An 11848-nucleotide genomic window follows, 5' to 3' on the forward strand; every position below is an offset into this window, starting at 1 on the left:
ATCCAACATTACCCGCAGAGTCTTCAGCATGACTGGACCGCCTCCCCGGGCCTTCAGTCAATCTGGACCACTCTCAGAACCTTCAGCCAATCTGACCGGACCGTCCTCCGAGCCTTCGGCTTGACTGGTACGCCTACCGGCCTTCAGTCTATCCGGACCGCTCAACAATCACTCATCATTCCGAACTATCTCTTCAGGAAATTCTCCCGTGCGTACCGTTCTAGCCTTCTAGGGGTTCCGAACTCTATCTCCATCATACGTACTCGATCCCGGCCTGCCCCCATGCCTTCCTCAATCAACTGCTCTAGGTCTGTATTTCGCCCCCGCACACCTATTGCTCACCCATACGAGCCTGCTCTCAACTAATAGAAATACCGCTGAATTTTCCCAAGCAGCTAAACAACCTCTCAGGCCCATCGATCACCCGGAGAATTTCCAATTCTCCCCCACTTAAGACACTGACAGATAATCATCGGTCGCCATCACCGATCTCCCAAAGCACCTCGCAGAAATCAACACATGCACTCCAAGTGCGTTTCACCAGCACCAACAACTTTCATACCATCATGCTCCCCCGCTGTACAACCCGCTCGAAAGCGACTCAACCTTCATCTTTCCGTTCCTCAGATTGCAGAATCCAACTAGCCTCCAAACTAACGCCGCATTCGCCACCAATCCTCACAAAGATAATCAATGATGGCTCGAAGTATAATCCCATAACCATAACGATCCCTCAAGGGACACAAGATACTAAAACCAAAATCTCGATCACAACTCGCCAATCCCTCAAGGAACAATGAATACCACAAGAAACCCGAAACGCAATTTCCATAGCCAACCAATGAAACTAGAAGATAACAATACTCCACAACAATCATAAATAATCAAAACATCAGAAAGAAACATACCCGCAACAGCAAGCTGAAAAACACGACCCTAAGCCCTTGGGGGCTCCGCTCCACCCTGACCTCCACCTGTGATCCTCAATGTAGCCGGTGCTGGCGCCTGCACCGATCCTGCAGCAATCTGTGGACAGTTGACCTTCAAATGTCCAACCTGATGACAATAATAGCATATCCTCAAATCCCGAACCGGCACCGACTGCCGACAATCCCTCGCATAGTGTCCCTCCTTCCCGCACTTGCGGCATGCTCCACCGGACCGACAAACCCCGGCATGACCCCTTCCACACTTACCACAGACGTGGCCACCCTGATCTCCCATCCTGAAATCAACGGTCTTAGACCGTTTCGTCGCCGGCTGCGACTGAACCGGAGCTTGCCTCAGCTCCCGCATCTGTAACTCAATCTCTAACTCACGCCGCCTGGCGGCCTCCTGCAACTCCAGCAAAGTCTCGCACCTCTGCGCAGACACAAACTGTCTAATATCCCTCTTTAGCATGCTCAGATATCGAGACATCTGAGCCTGCTCCGAAGCGAACTCAGGGCAAAACATCGCCCGCTCAGTAAACATCCTGGTGATTTCCGTCACCGATTCTGAATCCTGTTTCAGCTCCAAGAACTCCTGAGCCAACCTCTCCCTCTCGACCTGTGGAACATAACGAGTACTGAACATCTCCCTGAACCGATCCCATGAAATCGCAGCCCTCTGCGCATCCGAGTACGATCCCGTGGTCAATCTCCACCAATCCTTTGCTCCGAGCCTCAATAGGTTCAAAGCACACCTCACCCTCTGATCAGCAGGGCATGAACACGTGAAGAAACATCCTTCCACATCTGATAACCACCTCATAGCAACGATCGGATCCTGAACTCCATCAAAAGTGGGAGGCTTCGTATTATCGAAGTCCCGATACTGAAAACCTCTGCTGGCTCCTCCCCCTGCCGCCGCTACTGCTGCGGTAGCCGCCGCGGCAGCCGTCTCCGTGAGAGCCTCATAACGCTCATCAAAATACTCCACCATGGCGGTCTTGATCGACCCAAACAAATCTGGCAGCTCAGCCCGAATCAACGCAGCAACCTCATCATGCAGAATCTCGCGAATCCTCGCATCCAACTCGTGCGTACTCATCTGGCTGACAACCTCGGGCTGTACAGACCCACTTGGAGCTCCCTCTCCTGCTCCTGATCCTGACCTGGATCCACTCCCAGCGTGCCCTGGAATCTCCATACTGAAAATAAAACACCAATCTCAGACATATTCCACTATTCCGGGAACCAGCTCTCATCCCAACCCTAGAGGTCATGATTTCCCTGATACACGTATGAGTCCGTGCTTTCAGTAGTACGGGCCCATACTACCTTCCACACCAACCCATATTTGTATGAAGTACTCCCACAACACCCTAGCGACACACATAGCAACGCTCTATCCTCACCACTAGAGGAACACTAGAAATCTCTCCCAAGGAACCCTAGGCTAGCAGGCATCATAAATCAGGCAACTCATCAATAAATCCTGAAGATCCCTAGCCTAACTCTAGCATGCTGTTCTATCAAAGCTCAATAAAACAATTGCCATGTATGATATTTTGGGGTTACTTACTGGCTCCGGCTGATCGTACCTCCGCGTCCTCCTTTACTTATTTTGAAAACCATTTTAATTTCTCTTTTTGAAAACTCTCCTCGATTTGAGACTGGAGTCACACAAGTGTCCCTCCAATTCACTCAAACCAAGGCTCTGATACCAACTTGTAACGTCCGAAAAACACAACCAATTTAAAATTTTCAAAACAACACGATTTTCATTAAAATGTTTACAAAAAGGTTTTCAATACAATTCATTTAAGTATTTCCAGAATCATGTCGTTACGAAATCATAAGGAGCGGTACGATCGCGCCTTCGCCTTGCCACAGTCCATCCATGGACTCGCCGAGTCCATCCATGGACTCGCCGAGTCACCCTCTAAACTTACACTTCCAGCCCTTCAATTCTACTCTTGCGATTCCGGGATGTTACAGAAGTTTTTGCAAATCATTGTATAAGACATGAGATTATTGCATCTTATTCACCACAAAAAAAAATGATATCACACAAAAGGAAAAACCGTATCTTAAAAGAGATGTCATGTTTATAAGTAATGGTTTCCTCGGTCAATGTGGGGGTAGCTATCTTGTAAGCTAATTACCTTTTAAATAAGGTAACTTCAAGAAAACAAATAAAACACCATACAAGTTATGGTCAGGTATAAAACCATCTTACAAATACATTTGAATGTAGGGGTGTCTCGCAAAGGGTATTATACCTAACCCAAAGGTTGTAAGGATTGGACACTAGGTTGTTGGTTGCATCTTTATTAGTTATGCACAAAACAATAGTGCTTATTGTGTTCTTATACACTAATGGAATCAACATATGCACCATACTTTGAAAATGTGTTTCCATGTCTTCATAAATAAAAGACAACTGCTCCAAAACATTTGGGAACAATGAATTTTTCTCATGAATAAAAAATTAAGTAAGAAATAGATCATGATGGGGTAAAAAGGTACAAGTGAGAAATAATTTGGGGATGATTTTTGCATAATTTTCAAAAAGGAATTCACTTTCTCTGAAAGTCCTCGATGAAAAGAGGTAATTAAAAGTGAAATGAATTCTATCATGCCAAATCACACATGCGAGCTAGTGGATATACCTCTAGTATGTTAACTACTAAGGTATAAATGGACTTTCAAGAGGAAAATGAAAGTAGATCGATCCCAGGAATATGGAAATTAGTTGGAACATAATGGTTTATGATTTCAGTAGAAATATGCACCGATTTCTTGTTTGGAAATTTTAGAATCAAAATGATACTTCTATACTCCAAGAAGCTATTTCCATTAAATGCAATAATATTGGTCGGAATTCATCAAAACAAGATAAAGATTTTGATGAATATTAAGATATTCAACATGAAGTTGAAATGATTGTGAATGGAAATATGAGTATTCTAAATTTGAAATCATATCATCGTTTATTAGAAGATCATATTCGATTAAGTTGTAAAAACTAATAATGGTTCTATCGTTTGAACTATTGAGTCTGAGAAATCACTACAGTTTAGTGGATTCCAAAGGAGAAGTAAGAGCTGATAACATATTTGAAATATATGTTTGGATTACAAACATAAGAATGTCTTGATTAATTTCATGTGTATGACTCTTATAATTATATGTGGTTGTAACTTCTCTAAATTTAGAACTATATCATTCTGGTATGAAAATAAAACTTCTAAACATAGTTTTAGAAGTATAAATCTACATGGAGCTGCCAGGCAGTTATCTTGCCCGAGGGAAAGCAACAAAATGTACGAGTAGTAAAGTCATTATATGATTAAAGCAAGCTTTGGAACAATGGATATCAAAAGTTTGAATATGTCATTCAGTATTAGTGGATGTGATGAAATAGATCCATATAAATGGCACTTGAAAGTGCTATTATGTTTTTTTTACATAGTATGATCCTTAAGATAGGATGCCTAAAGAATTTAACATGTAGAGGGTTAGAGCAAGAAATTGCATGGAAAAATATGATATTTTCAAGGAAACTCATGTATGGAATATTCATAATTACATATGGCCAATGTTATTGTGAATTCACAAATACATGTAACACATATGCTTTGAAAAATGGGTCAATAAAGTGCTCTAATTTTTTGTGAGTGATGTAGGGTCAAGAACACATCTAGCATCTCTATAGTTGATGCTCTCGATATATGACATGATCCAGGTCTCTCCTGGAGGATTATGTGAAGAAGGATGGCCCTATCATCACATGTGGAGACAATGGCAAAGGAAAAACAAAAGGTTTTGGTATCTTCTGAATCTCACCTCTAGGATAGTATTCTGCCAACATCATCTCCTTAAGCGCTTCCCAGAGCATCGCGTTCGCCACCATGAGTGCCATGGCCTCTACGTGGCCATTCCACCATGAGAGGGCAATAATCACACTCAAGGTGAGATCATACCACCATATTTTCGACTTTTTCATGTTTCTTTTGTGTGTGTGTGGGGGGGGGGGGGGGATACAAGAAACATTTATTTATAACACAAATATTTGCATGATTCATTTCTGTAATAAATATAAAGTATTATTTGCATGAAAATATGAGTATTACTAGTTTGTAGAATATTTATTTGTGTTATGATAATTAATGATACAAAACTAAGAAAAACAAATATAAACTATGTTATGTATTCTTTAAGAAAAGGGTTAAAACCACAAAGCTATAAGGATTTTTAAGACTTTCATGGTCATGATACAGTTTTTCTAGGAAAAATTGATTTTTAAACAAAAGTGATTATAACAAGTTTAAGACATCATTATGTGGGTTTTAACTAAAAATATATGGTTTTAAAACATATATAGTTACTTGAGTTAAAAAAACCCAAGAAAGGTAAACATAAGTTTTACAAAGCTATATTTTTCTAGTTAATATCGTTAAAAATGGGCAAAAGGTAGAAATGGGCTTTTTCATACAAATTTCTCATCCTTGTGTTAGATGTAAATCATATGATATGACCTTTTAAAACGTCTAACATGTATATATATATATATATATATATATATATATATATATATATATATATATATATTGACACAACTAAACATTTATAATTATAAGTATAGTTTATGTGTCATTGACACTATTTTACCGTTTTGAGATACAACACAAATAATTATTTAAATGCATAATTTTTTTACACTATGTAACTAGTATGGAAGGATAATATTTCCACTTACAAAAGAGTTTTCATTACACTATACATAAACCGTTAATACAATTTTGTGAGCCATAGTCTTCATGTACTTACTAGAGTACCTACAAAAGTGTTGTATTATAACCAAAATCTCTCGTAAGAGAGTGTCATATTTGTGTATAGATCTATACGAGACTGACAATCCCGCACCTAAGTTGTTAGCTACAATTAGACCGGCAGGTCTAGGGTAACAAATGTGATAACATTCCGACACCTGAAAAACGTCGTAACAACTCATCTATGCCGTTTAACATGGTTATAACAACTCACATGGGTTATTAACTATATAATTGGTTTATTAACATTAATTCAGCTGGTTTTATATAAATAATAAAACTACATGACACTATTTTCCAGTTCAACACTACTTACATTTTGGTCTTAGGGTTAAGACCAACAATTCATTTTAAAGGAATATAAGGGATTTTCTGAAAGCGTATTCTATCATTTTACAAGAAAAAGCTGTAGATTATTCTCATACAAAACTCTTATAAACTTATCAACTTAATTGTTGACACTTTTTCAAAATTTTTTGTATTCTTAGGAAATCAGTAAACAGGTATTCAAAACGGTTTTGAGGATAGGGCGCCACAACATCATGTTAATTACTTTTTGCCATTTTGTAGTAGGTATTTGAAACAAACAAAATTTGGATACAATGTAAACTCTAAATTATAAATAATGATGGTTGTATGACTTTGATCACTATTCTTTATTCGTTATGATACTGTACATGAAGTCATCCACACTCAGACATTTCCGCCATTCTGGTTTAAGGGTGTGACACTATTAAATTATCGACATTTCCACTAAAGGTCTTCCTTAAGCATCCATTTGTAGATCTCCTTCTACAATTGTAAGAGTGTAAATGATAATAAGGCGATAGATTGTTTTTATTAGTTATTGAATCTTCTAACAAAATGAGTATTAAGATTGTGTTGCATCATACTTTTTGATATTTTTGCAACAACAAAATATTATTTAATAATAATAATAATAATAATAATAATAATAATAATAATAATAATCTCCCATCCTGGAATCAACGGTCTTAGACCGTTTCGTCGCCGGCTGCGACTGAACCGGAGCGTGCCTCAGCTCACGCATCTGCAACTCAATCTCTAACTCCCGCCGCCTGGCGGCCTCCTGCAACTCCAGCAAAGTCTCGCACCTCTGCGCAGACACAAACTGTCTGATGTCTCTCTTTAGCATACTCAGATATCGGGACATCTGAGCCTGCTCCGAAGCGAACTCAGGGCAAAACATCGCCCTCTCAGTAAACATCCTGGTGATTTCCGTCACCGATTCCGAATCCTGTTTCAGCTCCAAGAACTCCTGAGCCAACCTCTCCCTCTCGACCTGCGGAACATAACGAGTGCTGAACATCTCTCTGAACCGATCCCATGAAATCGCAGCTCTCTGCACGTCCGAGTACGACCCCGTGGTCAATCTCCACCAATCCTTTGCCCCGAGCCTTAACAGGTTCAGAGCACACCTCACCCTCTGATCAGCAGGGCATGAACACGTGAAGAAACATCCCTCCACGTCTGATAACCATCTCATAGCAACGATCGGATCCTGAACTCCATCAAAAGTGGGAGGCTTCGTATTATCGAAGTCCCGATACTGAAAACCTCTACTTGCTCCTCACCCTGCCGCTGCTACTGCTGCGGTAGCCGCCGCGGTAGCCGTCTCCGTGAGAGTCGCATGGTGCTCATCAAAATACTCCACCATGGCGGTCTTGATTGACCCAAACAACTCCGGCAGCTCAGCCCGAAACAATGCAACAACCTCATCATGCAGGATCTCACGAATCCTCGCATCCAACTCGTGCGTACTCATCTGGCTGACAACCTCGGGCTGTACAGACCCACCCGGGACTCCCTTGCCTGCTCCTGATCCTGACTCAGATCCACTCCCAGCATTCCCTGAAATCTCCATACTGAAAATAAAACACCAAAATCTCAGACATATTCCACTAACCCGGGAACCAGCTCTCAACCCAACCCTAGAGGTCATGGTTTCCCTGATACGTGTATGAGTCCGTGCTTTCAGTAGTACGGGCCCATACTACCTTCCACACCTACCCATATTTGTATGAAGTACTCCCACAACACCCTAGCGACATACATAACAACGCTTTATCCTCACAACTAGAGGAACACTAGAAATCTCTCACAAGGAACCCTAGGCTAGCAGGCATCATAAATCAGGAAACTCATCAAGAAATCCTGAAGATCCCTAGCCTAACTCTAGCATGCTGTTCTATCAAATATCAATAAAACAATTGTCATGTATGATATTTTGGGGCTACTTACTGGCTCCGGCTGATCGTACCTCCGCGTCCTCCTTTACTTATTTTGAAAACCATTTTTAAATTCTCTTTTGAAAACCCTCCTCGATTTGAGACTGGAGTCACACAAGTGTTCCTCCAATTCACTCAAACCAAGGCTCTGATACCAACTTGTAACATCCGAAAAATACAACCAATTTAAAATTTTCAAATCAACCCGATTTTTCATTAAAATGTTTACAAAAAGGTTTTCAATACAAATCATTAGAGTATTCCCCAGAATCACATTGCTACAAAATCATGAGGAGCAGTACGATCACGCCTTCGCCTTGCCACGGTCTCCTGAAGAACCTGAAAAACATTAAACCACAGCTGTAAGCCCGAAAGCTTAGTGAGATACCCCCAAAATACCAACCACGCATACGCCCTTCCAGGCTGCGACCTTCCGGTCCAAAACATATAAAACATACATAACATAACAAAACATAGAACAGCCATGCATATCGGGTCTACCGTGTGACTGGTCCGCCGTATCAGGCCTTCAGTCCACTGGATCCATCATCCAGGTCTAGTCATGTCCTTCAAGTCTACAGTGGGGTTGGTCCGCCCGCATCGGGCCTTCAACCCACCTGGTCCACTCTCTGAGTCTACAGTGTGACTGGTCTGCCCGCATCGGGCCTTCAGTCGGCCTGGTCCACTCTTCGAGCCTCGGCACGTCTAGTCCGCCCTCGCGGGGCCTACAGCCTATCTGGACCGCTCGCTGGGCCTTCGGAACAACCGGTCCGCCCTGGGTATCTTGGCCTACAGCACAAAGCAGGACCCGCCTCAACCCATCTCCAGTCCAAACAACCATGTGCACAAAACATACATTCATATAACAGTCATAATCAACAAACCGAGCAAGCAGATCACATAGCATATCGTTACCCTAATCGGGTTACCAACCTAACCGGTCACTAGCATAACATCACTCTGTATATTGTATATCGGGAAACTGACCTTAACAAGGTCTCCTAGCATGTACCATCCTAGCTACCAGGATGCAGACACATCAAACAATAACATAATAACCATATCCGAATCTCAATCCAATAAAGGGCCGGCCTTGGTGCCTTAGACCCTGTTGATATAGTGAGGATAACTTACCTCGAAACTGTCGGCTGAAAGGATAAGATCCCGCTGCTCCGAACTCTGACACGAACTCCTCCACTGAACATCAAAACATACAACTCAATAAATACACTTAATTACCAAAATACCCCTGGAAGACAACTGGTCAACCTTGGATAAGTCAAAGTCAACCCCTGACTGACCCTACTCGCCGAGTCAACCTGATGACTCGCCGAGTCCACATGCTCAGAACTTCCTTCACTCAGCGCCCAACTCGCCGAGTCACCCCAAGACTTGTCGAGTCCAACAACTCTGAGTCCACTCGCACCCAACTCACCGAGTCATCCCTTGACTCAAGGATTCATCGACTCAACCAGAAATATTGGGACTTCCTCGACAAGACTCGCCGAGTCCAAATGGACTCGTCGAGTCCAAGGCTATCTTCATCCTACTCGCCGAGTTGTTCTTCCAACTCGTCGAGTTCCAGGCCATCTTCAAGCAACTCGTCGAGTCGCCCCATGTGACTCGACGAGTACCACCGGTCTGAATCCATACAGAAGCATCTCAGGCCATGCAATTTATCCAAAACGTAGATCCAACCTCCTACAATCCATCCATCACGTAAAGTGCCAAACTTTACGTGAATCTAAAGAGATCTAAGCCTTATTCACCTTAGAACCAAGGTTTGGGACATGGTGGCTTCACTAAGCACTCAAACACAGGAACTTTAATGCACTCTAGGCCTTCAATATTCCAGATCTGAGGTAGCAACCTCAGATCTATCCTCCAAACTCCAAAACATTCCAAGACATACTCCCCACAAACCCCAAAATGATGAAACTAGGAATGCACAGCCTAAGGACGAAAGTATTACCTCCAAAAGATGCCTCAATAGCAGTCAAACTCGAATCCAAGCAAAGCCCTTTGATCCAAGCCACTTCTCCTTCAAGATTTCTTCAACCAACACCTTTCCAAGCTCTAATTTGCTCCACAAATGAACTCTCCACGAATTTAGGGTTTCTGGAACTCAAGGGGGGGGGGGGGGGGGGGGATAAGGGAGGCTGTGGAGGGGTATAATGCTCTTTATATAGGGCTCAACCCCGAAAATTAGGGTTTTCTCCACACAGCATCTACTCGCCGAGTCCATCTTTGGACTCGCCGAGTAGGCCACTTGATACGCGACCATAGTCGCGACCTGACTCGCCGAGTCTATCCATGGACTCGCTGAGTCACCCTCTAAAACTTACACTTTTAGCCCTTCAACTCTACTCTTGCGATTTTGGGATGTTACATCAAAAGTGAAAGAAGATAGCATTATCTCAGCAAGAAGCGGGTATATCATATATAATCATGTTTTTTACTTTTTTTTTTAATTTATGATTATGGTTTAAACAAAAAAAAAGTACAATTTATGATTATATTTTTTTCAAAAATCAAGGAAATATTATCTATTGTATTATTAGGCTTACGATTCATTAAAAAGTAATACCAATTTTTTTAACCTATTAATGCAAGAAGGTTTTGCTGTAGTGTTTGGATATGGATTATCAATTTTTTTAAGATAAAGGGGAAGGTAGGGAAGTAAATATGTGAAATCCAATATGCATGAGACGTAAGGGCAATGCTTTCATTTTCTGTACATACAATACTGGTTAGATTGGTAACCCTTTTTTTATATGTGGTTCAGGTTAAAATGGTGATGCTTTATTGAAGGTCATCATCGAAGGGTTTAAGAGCTACAAAGAACAAGATGCAATTGATGATTTCAATTCAAAATTTAATTGTGTTGGTAATGATATTCATTTTAAGGTCTTAGATTTTATTTATTTTCTGTTATGCGCATATATATGTTGTTCATTCAAACTTATCTTTGATTGTTATGCTCATATACAGTTTGTTCATATATTTGAGTTGGTTCAAATCGATCTGGCACGCCTTCCTCCATGTACGTTCCTTCCTTATGTTGTTAATTACAACCAGCTGCATAAAACTTCAAAAATGATGAGTTTACCCTTTGCAGCTGATATATTCATTCCATTACTTATTTATTCTAATGAGCTCAAAATATCACAAACTTGCAGGCCTCTATTAATCCACCTTGTGTTATAATGATAAAGGAGAAACTACCAGTTTTTATTCATGTTATTCCCGACTGGTATAAACTCTGTTGATTTTTTATATATTTTTATAATGTTTCTTAAAGTTTTGATTATGTTAGCAATCAGCCACATGTTTTTACTTATGGATATGAAAAGATTCCCAAAGAGCTCATTATTTGTTGTCACTTCTGTTTGTTTTTTTTTTCATTTCCTCCTATTACAACAATGTATCAGTTATAGCATTTGCTCAACTTTTTGGTGATTAGCATCCTGTTTCACGACTTATGTTTGAAGGTGAAAAAAACATCAATAGACAAGTATTGAATGAACTTTATACGGTAAATTCTAATTCTATCAAGTGTCCATTATTGTTTTTCTGGTAAGCGAAGAGGACAATGAAGTTGAATGGACTCACTTTCCGACTCAAATCATATGCCCTCGATCATATCTGTTTAGCTCCATCCCCGCAACGCGGGGCTCCTCATCTAGTTAATATGATGAGTGTTACCTCATTATCACACACAACCATTAAAGGTTGGCATACACACAACTATATCTCTCATATTTTTTAGTTATTTAAATAAAAAATATTTATCTTTTAATTACTTAAAATGTAAAGAGAGATGGAAGAAATAGAGAAAAAA

At 40.9% G+C, this 11848-nt stretch overlaps 1 long non-coding RNA gene across 1 annotated transcript; it reads left to right on the forward strand.

Moving 5' to 3' along the window:
• The first annotated feature begins 10643 nt into the window (after window positions 1-10643).
• On the forward strand, window positions 10644-11474 carry LOC145033667 (uncharacterized). Its single transcript, XR_013677641.1, has 4 exons — window positions 10644-10717; window positions 10793-10894; window positions 10999-11050; window positions 11187-11474. It is a non-coding gene; the product is annotated as an uncharacterized LOC145033667 (long non-coding RNA).
• Window positions 11475-11848: the final 374 nt, after the last annotated feature.

The sequence above is a fragment of the Lactuca saligna genome, chromosome 3 (assembly GCF_052625555.1).
Source record: "Lactuca saligna cultivar CGN05327 chromosome 3, ASM5262555v1, whole genome shotgun sequence".
Lineage (NCBI taxonomy): Eukaryota > Viridiplantae > Streptophyta > Magnoliopsida > Asterales > Asteraceae > Lactuca > Lactuca saligna.